The sequence below is a fragment of the Homarus americanus genome, unplaced genomic scaffold, assembly GCF_018991925.1.
Source record: "Homarus americanus isolate GMGI-L3 unplaced genomic scaffold, GMGI_Hamer_2.0 scaffold34921, whole genome shotgun sequence".
Lineage (NCBI taxonomy): Eukaryota > Metazoa > Arthropoda > Malacostraca > Decapoda > Nephropidae > Homarus > Homarus americanus.
Window position 1 is genome coordinate 22,957,057 of NW_024741901.1, and position 13,608 is coordinate 22,970,664.

General features: G+C 47.3%; 1 long non-coding RNA gene across 1 annotated transcript in view; it reads left to right on the forward strand.

Moving 5' to 3' along the window:
* LOC121876315 overlaps positions 1-11,806 on the forward strand; it is a 78,623-nt gene extending 66,817 nt beyond the window's left edge. The window contains exons 2-3 of the long non-coding RNA XR_006090752.1: positions 5,189-6,200; positions 11,725-11,806. This is a non-coding gene — a long non-coding RNA (uncharacterized LOC121876315). The remainder of the gene's footprint in view (positions 1-5,188; positions 6,201-11,724) is intronic.
* Positions 11,807-13,608: the final 1,802 nt, after the last annotated feature.

Consider the following 13,608-nt stretch of genomic DNA (forward strand, 5'->3'; position numbering starts at 1 on the left):
GAGACAGGGGGCTATTGTGTGAGACAGAGGGGGCTATTGTGTGGGACAGAAGGGGCTATTGTGTGAGACAGAGGGGGGAAATTGTGGGGGGACAGAGGGGGCTATTGTGTGAGACAGAGGGGCCATTGTGTGAGACAGAAGGGCTATTGTGTGAGACAGGGGCTATTGTGTGAGACAGGAGGGGGAATTGTGTGGGACAGAGGGGGCTATTGTGTGGAGACAGAGGGGGCTATTATTGTGTGGAGACAGAAGGGCTATTGTGTGAGACAGAGGGGCTATTGTGTAAGACAGAAGGCTATTGTGTGAGACAGAGGTAATATTGTGTGGAGACAGAGGACTATTGTGTGAGACAGGGGGCTATTGTGTGAGACAGAGGGGGCTATTGTGTGAGACAGAGGGGGCTATTGTGTAAGACAGAAGGGCTATTGTGTGAGACAGAGGGGGGAATTGTGTGGGACAGAGGGGGCTATTGTGTGAGACAGAAGGGGCTTATTATCTTCAACCTTAGCTCATACATAACACAAACTAATCACTAAGAGATCATATTTACCTCATTCAACCTTTAAAGACTTCGTAAATACCACATGAACAAGTTTCTAAAACCCTAATGTGGCGGCAAACTCAACCAAACTGTACACAGATCTCACCTGGTTGTTGTTGTTGTTCTGGTACAGTTTGTTGGATATTTGGACAAGATTTTATGGCGGCAATCTTAGTGAATGGGAAGAGTTTCTTTATTACTCGAACTGAAGCAATTATACTCGGGGTGATTTGGGGGAGTTTTAATCGTCGATAAAGTTGATAGTAAAGTGGGGAGGGGAGGGGAGGGGAGGGGAGGGGAGGAGGGAGATTGTGGGTGAACAAATATTTCTACAACATTCTTCTCCCCGGTGTATTGTGAGAGACTGGTGAGTCTCTCTCTCTCTCTCTACCCTCTCTCTCTCTCTCTCTCTCTCTCATTCTCACATTTATTCTTTACCTCAACATTTTAATTCAATTCTAAGAGACTAAAAATGTTGATCGCTCTTAATTGGTCCAGTAAAGCGAAGCATCGGTTAGTATGTAAATGAGGCAGTTTAACATGCATGAAAGATCTGCGTATCTCGAGTCTTTTACTGGTGCTGACACTGACATGACTCCCTCCATCATAGGTCTTACTGTGTTGCTGACACTGCTGACGCTGGGCTGATGACCTCCCTTCATCATGAGTCTTACTGTTAAACGACACTGGTCTGACGCTGGGCTGATGACCTCCTCCATCATAGGTCTTTTATTGCTGACACAGATTGCTGACCTTTGGGCTTGCTGACACTGGTGCTGACGCGGGCTGATGACCTCCCTTCATCATAGGTCTTACTGTTGCTGACACTGGTGCTGACGCTGGGCTGATGACCTCCGCTCCATCATAAGGTCTTACTGTTGCTGACACTGGTGCTGACGCTGGGCTGATGACCTCCCTTGCATCATAGGTCTTACTGTTGCTGACACTGGTGCTGACGCTGGCTGATGACCCCTCCATCATAGGTCTTATTGTTGCTGACACTGGTGCTGACGCTGGGCTGACCTCCCTTCATCATAGGTCTTACTGTTGCTGACACTGGTGCTGACGCTGGGCTGATGACCTCCCTTTATCATAGGTCTTACTGTTGCTGACACTGGTGCTGACGCTGCTGACGCTGGTTGATGACCTCCCTTCATCATAGGTCTTACTGTTGCTGACACTGGTGGGCTGAGACCTCCCCTTCATCATAGGTTCTGCTGACACTGGTGCTGACGCTGGGCTGATGACCTCCCTTCATCCGGCAGGTCTTACTGTTAAGCGATACTGGTGCTGACGCTGGGCTGATGACCTCCCTTCATCATAGGTCTTACTGTTGCTGACACTGGTACTGACGCTGGGCTGATGACCTCCTTCATCATAGGTCTACTGTTAAGCATGGTGCCGACGCTGGGCTGATGACCTCCATCATAGTCTTACTGTTGCTGACACTGGTGCTGACGCTGGGCTGATGACCCTCCTTCATCATAGGTCTTACTGTTGCCGACACTGGAAGCGACGCTGGCTGATGACTTCCCTTCATCATAGGTCTTACTGTTGCTGACAATTGGTGCTGACGCTGGGCTGATGACCTCCTTCATCATAGGTCTTACTGTTGCTGACACTGGTGCTGACGCTGGGCTGATGACCTCCCTTCATCATAGGTCTTACTGTTGCTGACACTGGTGCTGACGCTGGGCTGATGACCTCCCTTCATCATAGGTCTTACCGTTAAGCTGACACTGGTGCTGACGCTGGGCTGATGACCTCCCTTCATCGTCTAGGTCTTACTGGTGCTGACACTGGAAGGACGCTGGGCTGATGACCTCCCCTTCATCATATAGTCTTACTGGTGCTGACACTGGTGCTGACGCTGGGCTGATGACCTCCCTTCATCATAGGTCTTACTGTTGCTGACACTGGTGCTGACGCTGGGCTGATGACCTCCCATCATCTTCCTCACGCTGGGCGTGACCTCCTTCATCATAGGTCTTACTGGGTGCTGACACTGGTGCTGACGCTGGGCTGATGACCTCATTCATCACTGGTATATGACCTCCCTTCATCATAGTCTTACTGGTGCTGACACTGGTGCTGACGCTGGGCTGATGACCTCCCTTCATCATAGGTCTTACTGTTGTTGACACTCGAAAAGGACGCTGGGCTGATGACCTCCTTCATCATAGGTCTTACTGGTGCTGACACCGGTGCTGACGCTGGGCTGATGACCTCCCTTCATCATAGGTCTTACTGTTGCTGACACTGGTGGACGCTGGGCTGATGACCCTCCCTTCATCATAGGTCTTACTGTTGCTGACACTGGTGCTGACGCTGGGCTGATGACCTCCCTTCATCATAGGTCTTACTGTTGCTGACACTGGTGCTGACGCGCTGGGCTGATGACCTTCTCCCTCCCTCCCTTACAAGTGACTTAAACCCGGACCTCAAGTTAACTTAAACCCAGACTTAAATAAGTTAAACCTAGACTATAACCTAAACCTGTACTCAGTGACCTGCTGGGGGGGGTCATCAACTTCCGGGTCAGGTAGCGGTCGATAGTTCCGTAAAGTAGGGGTCCAGATACCGGGGAGAGAGAGAGAGAGAGAGAGAAAGAGAGAGAGAGATAAGCAGACAGACAGACAGGCAGAGACAGACACAGAGGACAGACAGACAGACAATATGACCCCAAGCTTCAGTAATCAGACGATATTATTTATAATGGTTGAGGATTTGGCCCGAGGATGACACCACCGCCATTATGTCCCGAGGTTTATCGTCACGTCCACACCACCACCACCACCATGTTCCCGCCATTACTGGAGGCGAGAGAACGTGCGTCTGGCGTTATTTATATGTTGTTTCTCTCATAATGGGTCAAGCGGTCGCCTTCCTCTGTGTGTGTGTGTTTACCTCGGCCAGCTGCTGTTGTTTGTATCCGGTCGAGGTGAAAATTGTTTACCTCGTGACTTGTTTGTTTATGGTGTTTGTTTGTTTGTTTATATTACTTTTTTATCATTAAGCGGTTGTTTATCGTGTCATCATTGTTTACTACTAGTCAGCTGTGTCTGGCTGCTGTCAGTGGAGTGTGGTGCTGCTGTCAGTGGAGGGTGCTGCTGTCAGTGGAGTGTGGTGCTGCTGTCAGTGGAGTGTGTGCTGCTGTCAGGGTGGTGTGGTGCTGCTGTCAGTGGAGTGTGGTGCTGCTGTCAGTGGGGTGTGTGCTGCTGTCAGTGGAGTGTGGTGCTGCTGTTCGATGCTGTGCTGGCGCTGGCTGTCAGTGGAGTGTGGTGCTGCTGTCAGTGGAGTGTGGTGCTGCTGCCTGGATGTGCTGGCGCCGGCTGTCAGTGGAGTGTGGTGCTGCTGTCAGTGGGAGGTGGTGCTGCTGTCTGATGCTGTGCTGGCGCCGGCTGTCAGTGGGTGTGGTGCTGCTGTCAGTGGAGTGTGGTGCTGCTGTCTGGATGCTGTGCTGGCGCCGGCTGTCACCCCGTTGAGGACAGACAGCGACAGTCAGTGTGGTGGGCGACTATTGAAAGCTCATTGCGTTGCTTTAACATTGTCTGGGGTATACGGCTGTCTTTATGCTGTCAGATGGATGGATAGATTGATAGACAGATGGATAGATGGATAGACAGATGGATAGATGGAGGAGTTTAGTGGACTGTGGAATTGGTTTAGTCGCATCAGATTGAGTTAGGATTAGGTTAGGGTAGGTTAGGTTAGGTTAGGGTAGGTTAGGTTAGGTTAGGTTAGGTTAGGATAGGATTAGGTTAGGTTAGGATTAGGTTAGGTTAGGTTAGGTTAGGTTAGGTTAGGTTAGGTTAGGGTAGGTTAGGATTAGGTTAGGTTAGGTTAGGTTGAACTGGATTAAGTTAGGTAGAGGAACCTGACAGTAATATATGACAGGGGAGGACAAGGGATCAAGGACAGGGTGATGTTAGTGTCAAGGGAACAAACAATAAAAAACAAACAAAAAACAAATAAACAAAAACCAACAAACAAAAAATAAAAACAAATAAACAACCAATCAAAAATAAAACAAAATCACTCAGACTAAAACAAAAACAAATACTGAAAACATAAAAACCGTCCAGACCAGAACAACACAATATTGGGATGGAATAAAACAAACAAAAAATGTAAAAAAAAAAACAATGGTTGAAAAAATAAAACATCAAAAGAAAACAGAGAAAACGGGAACGTTGGTGCGAGAGGAAACACAAGTTATATACATAAATATAACAAGAATGACCTGACCTGACCTGACCTGACCTGACCTGACCTGACCTGACCTGTCCTGTCCTGTCCTGACCTGTCCTAACCTGACCTGACCTGACCTGACCTAACCTAACATTATAACAGGTATGGACAGGTAATGAGGCCAGGTGATTATAGTTCTGTTTACGTCTCTTTAATGAGTCGGTAAAGAAGGTTGTCAGACCCGGCCAGTGGTAGGTGGTTCTAATCCTTCTTCATTCTTTTTTTCATTGTTATTTCATTATCCTTCTGTTGTTTTTTTTCCATTCTGTGTTAATTGTCATGTGATTTGTGTGAGTGTGATTTTTATTACTTGTGTTTGTCTCTTTTCGTGTTTAGGAATAATTAAGTTTCTCCTCTCATTATTATCTTCTAATGTTATTCTCGTTTTCTTTGCAGATTGTTTCGACATATGCAACTGGCAATAAGTGGCCACAACGACTGCAATAACCCTGCAATATCCTCCGGCAGTTGTACCTTTCTCCTCCTGCCACACCTTCATCTCCTCCTTCTGTTCGTTCGTTCGTTCTCTCTGCAGCACCACCACTACTCGGCACACTTCGTTATCGTCATCTTCGTTACCCGTGTCTTCGTTATCTGTGAGCTGCTACAGACGTTACTATAAGCCTGAAGGGAGGTGTTTGTACCGGACCACAAACTCATTGGTTCCTCAGTGTTAATACAGTCAGTTGTTGGGTGAAAGACTGAAATAGACTGACTTTAGTGGATAGTTGAAGTATTTTTGATTTTGTATTACTTTACGAGTGATTGTCAGAAAGAATTGGTTAACATATAAACAGTAACTGTTGATGTGTGTTAAACTAAACGAAATATTGAATAACTGTGAAGGTTGAGTGTGAGACGGTGATGGACACAAGCCTACAGTCAGCCAGCGACCTGTACAGCAGAGAGCAGGTCATGGCCTACCCTCTACCAGACTGACACCTTCATCACTCAGCCTCCCTCACTAACCTGACAACAATATGGGACAACACTAATAAAACAAATGTTGTACTGAAGAAAAACTCAGTTGTGTTGTCAGTCTCAAGTCACCTCTAGTGTTGTTTAAACGTGTGTACTGTTAAGCCCTTGTGTTTATGGCGGCTCCTGACTCACACTGCTCAAATATTATTCAGACGTGAATTACTAAACACGACGACAAACTTTAAAAACAATTGCAAGACAGAAATAACACCTTGCTTCACCAGACACACTCCCCACAAGTAAGAGATCTGGCCCACCAGTTGTCCTTCGTCGTGAAGATAAAGTCAATTATACAATTCTTCCTGAGACTCGTGAAGCCTCCTTAACTTCTACCAAGATGGGGGACTCCAGCCGGGCCAGCACGCCCTCCTCCTCCAACGCCAACACCAACACCCGGCCCACCACCCCCAGGGAGGAGAGACACCAGGTAAATCTTTCTTCCTTTTGTTGTTTATTGAGGAGGTGTTGTGTTTTGTTCCTGCTGGGGGGGGTACTGGGGAGACGAGAGACGGGACGGTGGAGGCGGAGGGGGAGGGGGGTACTGGGAGGACGAGATGACGGTAGGGAGGGGAGGGGGGGGGGGGTACTGGGGAGACGAGACGGGTGGTAGTGGGAGGCGGGGAGGGGGGAGGGGGGAATTACTTGTATATATCATGTTTGTCTTGTACATTAATCTTGTCTTAACATGAAATAAATTGACTACATGACGAGAAAGTATCAGGGAAGTAGTCATGTGTGTGTATATACAGTTTACACACACATACAATATACGCATAAACATTATATAAGTAATGTTTATTGTTATTTACACCTGGGGAATTTACCTTAAAATATATTATGTTTATTAATATATACACCTGTGGAGAACTAAGGTTAATTATTGTACTGGACAGGTAACTACATGCTGTGTCACTTACCTGTTCTATATATGACTGATTTAACACCTGACCTAACTATGCCTCTTAGGTGTCAGTTCATATATATAAGGAATTTTACCTTTGAATATTGTGTCTGGGAGTAAAGTTCTTTTTTATGTGAAGGAATTAAAAATATGACGTGTGGTGAGTGTGTGTGGTGAGTGTGGTGAGTGAGTGTGGTGAGTGTGTTTGGAGAGTGTGGTAAGTGTGTGTGGTGAGTGTGTGTGGTGAGTGTGTTTGGAGAGTGTGGTGAGTGTGTTTGGAAAGTGTGGTGAGTGAGTGTGGTGAGTGTGTTTGGAGAGTGTGGTGAGTGTGTGTGGTGAGTGTGTTTGGAGAGTGTCGTGAGTGTGTTTGGAGAGTGTGGTGAGTGTGTTTGGAGAGTGTAGTGAGTGAGTGTGTCGAGTGTGTTTGGAGAGTGTAGTGTGTATAGTTCCGGGTTTAAAACAGCTTTGAATGTCACCTCGAAGTCTCTTGAATTATACCTTAACATTATGTGTATTATTATCGACTCCGAGTTCTCGTTCTCAGAAAATCCAACTCTCTTTCTTTCTCTCTCAGGCACTCCCAGCTCTCTGTCTCAGGCATTCCCAGCTGTCTCTCTCTCGAGCGCTACCAGTTCTCTTTCTCAATCTCTGTCTCAGCTCTCTAGCTCTCAACCACTCCCAGCTCTCTAGCTCTCAACCACTCCCAGCTCTCTAACTCTCAACCACTCCCAGCTCTCTAACTCTCAACCACTCCCAGCTCTCTAACTCTCAACCACTCCCAGCTCTCTAATCTCAACCACTCCCAGTCTCTAACTTCAACCACTCCCAGCTCTCTAACTCTCAACCACTCCCAGCTCTCTAGCTCTCAACCACTCCCAGCTCTCTATCTCTCAACCACTCCCAGCTCTCTAGCTCTCAACCACTCCCAGCTCTCTAACTCTCAACCACTCCCAGCTCTCTAACTCTCAACCACTCCCAGCTCTCTATCTCTCAACCACTCCCAGCTCTCTAGCTCTCAACCACTCCCAGCTCTCTCTCTCAATATCAAGTTCATCCGTTGAAAAATAAAAGCTGTTTCGTGTTGGCTCTCGTCACGGCAAGAGAGCGTCATAACTCACCCATCTGTGCTGGGATTCAATATGGAAGTTTGGAGGCAGGAGGTTAGTTTTGGAGGCAGGAGGTTAGTTATGGAAGTAGGAGGTTAGTTTTGGAGGCAGGAGGTTAGTTTTGGAGGTAGGGGGTGAGTTATGGAAGTAGGAGATTAGTTTTGGAGGTAGGGGGTGAGTTATGGAGGCAGGAGGTTAGTTTTGGAGGTAGGGGTGTGAGTTTTGGATGCCGGTGGTTAGTTTTGGAGGTAGGAGGTTGGTTTTGGAGGCAGGGGGTTGGTGCTGACTCTGGAATATAAACAAGATGCTTTCAGACATACATCACTAAAGCCATCTGAAGTGAAAGAATACATCCTGTGTATACCTAGACAGTGTAGGTAGACAAACTATGTATACCTAGACAGTGTAGGTAGACAAACTATGTATACCTAGACAGTGTAGGTAGACAAACTATGTATACCTAGACAGTGTAGGCACTAGGTATACGTACAATATACCTAAAATGCAGGTATACAATGTACCTAGACAGTGTAGGTATACAAACAATATACCTAGACAGTACAGGTAAACAAACAATGTCTACCGAGATAGAACAGGTAAACAAACAATGATAAACAAGACAATTCGACCCAAAATAGTCAACAAAGACCAGGTTGTTCTCTCCAGCGAGGTACAGTAATTCTTTCATACCGCCTGAAGCACTTTTAACCTCCACACCTTTACTCTGGGTCGATCACAGTAAACAAAAGATGCCGCCGGCGACCATCTTGAATAATCTTATCTGGCGGTATTGGAGCAAGGACCTTGACCTTTGAGGGACCTTAAAAGCAATGACCTTTTAGTGACCTTGACCTTTGAGTGACCTTGAGAGAGAATAAGAGAAAAATAATAAAGAAAAAATAAGAACGAATAAGATAATAAGAGAGAGAGAGAGAGAGAGAGAGAGAGAGAGAGAGAGATTATACAAACTCATCCATATCTTCAATATTTGCGTTGGTGTTGACTTCATGGCGGACTGGTGATCGACTTCTCAGAATAACCCCGCTCGGGAAACACTTCTCCTCACTATAATGCCAATACCCCCGCAGGAGGGAGACTGGCGAACGATTGCCTGACGTTATATGCTAAAGAGTGGTATTTGATGTAGGGGGATGCTGCAGACACACACACACACACACACACACAGACACACACACACACACAGCAATTTGGCAATATGAGGACCTCCTCTACATCACACTGCTTGGTGAGCTTTCTGGATTTTCTGCACAAAAACTTGCAGAAACGAAAGACATCACTGGCCGTTGCCCTTGTGGACTTCAGGAAGGCCTTTGACCTTGTTGATCACTGAACTGTTATTAACAAGGCTATTGCACTAGGGCTGCCCACCAACCTGGTCTCATGGCTCACTGATTTCTTGAGTGGACACCGTCAAGCAGTGAGGTATCAGGGCTTGGTCTCTACATTCCAACACCTCACCTGCGGTGTTCCCCAGGGGACCAAGATGGGACCACTGTGCTTCCTCATCCTGATCAACGACGCTCTATCGGACACTCCTCACAGGTGGAAGTACGTGGATGACTGCACTGTGGGGGTTTCAGTGGACAACACCGCACCAGACTACTCATCGCTCCAAGGCACCCTGGACAGGCTACAGGCATGGACTACGGAGAACAAGGTCACCATCAACCACACCAAAACCGTAGTCATGCACATCAATACCGCCACCACTCCAGTGCAAGCCCCAGCAGTCACAGTGGGTGCCCATCCTCTCCAGCTGGTGCAGTCTGCCAAACTCCTGGGTGTAACTATAGACAACAAACTTGACTGGAAGGCCCATGTAAATAACACAGTCAAGGCAGCCTCGTACCGTCTCTACATGCTACGAAGACTTAGGTCACTTGGGACACCCACGTCCAGAGCTGAGGACCATCTACAACGCCTTTATTCTCCCCTAACTAACGTATGCGTCACCAGCCTGGTCGTCTTCTCTCAACTCCACCCAACAACGTCAGCTAGAGAAGGTACAGAAAAGGGCCTGCAGAATCATGCTCGGCGCGGAATACTCCGGCTACACCAACGCTCTCTCCACCCTGAAAATGCCATACCTCAGTGACCTCCACCACCAAGCACTGGAAAGGTTTGGCCGTGGACTACTGCACCACCCTCGCCATCTCCTGCAGCCCCCCACCCAACTCGCGCAGTCCGCCACTACAACAAAATTCAGCCCATAAGAGCCCGCACCGATAGATATAAGAACAGCACCATCCCATCTATTGTTAAAATAATAAACAACTCCTGATTTATGTACTGTGCAGCCCTGTAAATGTATTCAATGCATATTATATCATTATGTCTAAATCAAATGTAAGTCTGTATATTTTCAGCCACCGGCTGCAACTCTATTAATAAACCGTTTATTATTATTATTATTATTATTATTACACACACACACACACACACACACACACACACACACTCACCTACCTACCAACATGTATGTATGTATGTAGTGTCTCCTTAATACGTCTAACTAAAGCAGCAACAGATTTTCTTAATATATAAAATGTTTAAGTAAGATAACCAACACAGTCTCAGCTTAGGTGTGTGTGTGAAGCAGGGAGCTGGTGAAGTAACGTAGCTACGGTAAGGAGCTTCGCCATGGTGGGAGAGGAGCGCCAGCAAGATAAAGGTCGGCTGTGTCTTCAAATGTCAAGGCAAAGATAGACTCAGAAATCTATACATTGGCTGATGGTGTTGTTGTTTCTGCTGTATAGTGTATGGTATGGTGTGTTGTCTATACATTGGCTGATGGTGTTGTTGTTTCTGCTGTATAGTGTATGGTGTGGTATGTTGTCTATACAGTGGCTGATGTTGTTATTGTGTGTTATTGTTGTGTAGTGTTGTACAGTGTGGTGGTGTTTATATAGTGATCGATGGTGTTATTCTTATTGTGGTGTTGTGTGGTGTTGTGTGGTGTTGCCTGCACCATTATCGCCACCAAGGCTGAAGCAAGTATAGTGTCACTGGTGTATGATAAACAGGAGTTCAATTGTGGCGTCATACACTCATACAGTTGGGTAGTATCCGTTCACCTCTCCTCCTGAACCACGAACCCCCGAAAGATTCAAACTCGTGAACCCGAAGCAGTAAACTGATACATTATTCTGTCCATAAATGCTTCGGGATCATGAATGAAGTAAACTCAGTGGGTGGCTAATCATCCGTTGTTTATGAGTTTCTGTACTTCCATAACTAAAGCACAGACATACACAGCAACATACGACCCCTGTACTGATCGCTATAAGAACAGCCTCATCCCGACCATTGTAAAAAATCATCAACAGCTCGTAGAAAACTTAGGTGTTCACTCTACCATTGTCACCTTTGTACTGTAACTTGTGCTGAAATGCCGTGTTAATTGACCCCCCCCCCCTCCCTCCCTATGTGATTATATACAGTACTGTATTTATGTACCATCTTTGTTATTTGTGTATTTTAAGTTATGGCCGCTGTATTTGTCGGTAAACAGTAAATTATTATTATTATTATTATTATTATTATTATTATTATTATTATTATTATTATTATTATTATTATTATTATTATTATTATTATTATTATTATTATTATTATTATTATTACACACTGGGACAGTTTATACATGAGTCAGTGTGTATTAAGTATGGAGGAACCTGCTGAGGTGTATAACAGTGTGTCCTGCTCGTTATAAACTACTGCCCCAGTTATCATAGCGACGGATAGTTTGTTACTTTTACCATAATAGATATTATCTTTAAATATATATTTTACCAGTACATCAAATTATTTTATATATAATATCTCAATGTGTACTAACTCCTAACTGTTAGAAATATTTGAGCTGTGTTTTAGCCGAGTTTCCCCCACATACTAACCTGGACTCCACCATTTTCTTTTTCAAGCTTAAGACGTTGAACATTCCGGGCAGCAAGCCGTTGCCTTGTGCAAGTTTGGTCGTTATCAACCCTAAAGGAAAGGTGAGCGGTAGTAGACGGTATTACAGTGGAACTATAGAGTAGACACCGTCGGCTGTAGATCCTCTGATAGAGCACACTGTAGAGAGAGATCCGAAGCTGCCGATAAATATTATACTCACGCGGGCTTTAGTGGAGACCCGTTTTCTCTAGTTGCCTCAACATAGTCAGCAGTCAATGTGAACTCTCTTATAGTCCATCCCCCACCAGCCCTCCTCCCAGCATCATGCGGCCCTCACCTCTCATAGTCCCAGCCCTCATCACCCCCCCAGCCCTCCTCCCAGCATCATGCGGCCCTCACCTCATAGTCCCAGCCCTCATCACACCCCCCCCCCAGCCCTCCTCCCAGCCCTCCTCCCAGCATCATGCGGCCCTCACCTCTCATAGTCCCAGCCCTCATCACCCCCCCAGCCCTCCTCCCAGCATCATGCGGCCCTCACCTCTCATAGTCCTAGCCCTCCTCCCAGCATCATGCGGCCCTCACCTCTCATAGTCCCAGCCCTCATCACCCCCCCAGCCCTCCTCCCAGCATCATGCGGCCCTCACCTCTCAAAGTCCTAGCCCTCATCACCCCCCAGCCCTCCTTCCAGCATCATGCGGCCCTCACCTCTCATAGTCCCAGCCCTCATCACCCCCCCAGCCCTCCTCCCAGCATCATGCGGCCCTTACTTCTCACAGTCCCAGCCCTCATCGCCCCAGCATCATGCGGCCCTCACCGGAGTAATAATCTACGACCATACATTAGTGTACAGTCTGGTCGTCGTCAGCAGTAGTGATGGGTGACTCCTGTAAGACCGGGACGCTACAGACATCACTCCTCAGCATCAAGCATGTTATAGTCTTAAGTGGATTGTTACCATAAACTTGTAAACATTAGAGTTATTAACATCCCTCCTTAATTACAATAAATTTATATATTAGATGATATTAGTATTACCTTTAGTTTACCTTAACTTTTAATAAGATCCGTGTGAAAAATATTTGTTTCCTTTTAAATTGATTGTCTTTAATATTACCCTTTAAACTCCTTGTCTGGTTACACAGTATATATATAATATTATTTGTAAGCTTGGGTTGCCACATCAAGTATTTACCCAACAAAGAAGTCAACAACATTTTTATCTACACACTTGGCGACCTGACGGCGACACTGACGGTGGTGTGCGGCGCCGGCCAGTCGAGCTGTGTGGTGCCCTCCCTCCAGTCCCTTACCCCTTCCTCCTTTCTTCCCTCCAGTCATTCCCCTCCTTCCTTCCCTCCCTCCAGTCCTCCCCTCCCCCCCTCCCTCCAGTCCTCCCCTCCCCTCCGTCCAGTCCTCTCCTCCCCTCACCTCCTACCCTCCCTCTCTCCTGCCTCCCTCCTCCCCCTCACCTCCCACCTCACCTCCCACCCTCCCTCCTCCTTCCCTCACCTCCTGCCCTCCTCCTGCCTCCCCCTCCCTCCCCCTCACTCTCCCACTCCTCACCTCCCACCCCTCCCTCCCCCTCACTCCAAGCCCCTCCCTCCTTCCCCCTCCCTCCAGTCCTCCCTTCCCTCCTCCCCTTCCATCCTGCCCTCCCCCCTTCTGCCCGCCCTCCCCCTCTCTCCCCCTCCCCCCCCCCTCCTGCCCCTCTCCTCCCCCTCCCCCTCCCCCTCTCCTCCCCTCCTCTTTCCCCCTCCTGCCCCCTCTCTCCTTCCCTCCCTCCAGTCCTTCAAGCCCTGCTGCCTCTCCCCTATCTTATCCTTTATTACGGCCTAGCTGACCAATTCCTTTCGCCCCCGCCCCTCCCTCCAACCATACTGGCCAAGTCCTCACCCTCCCTCTCTCTCTCC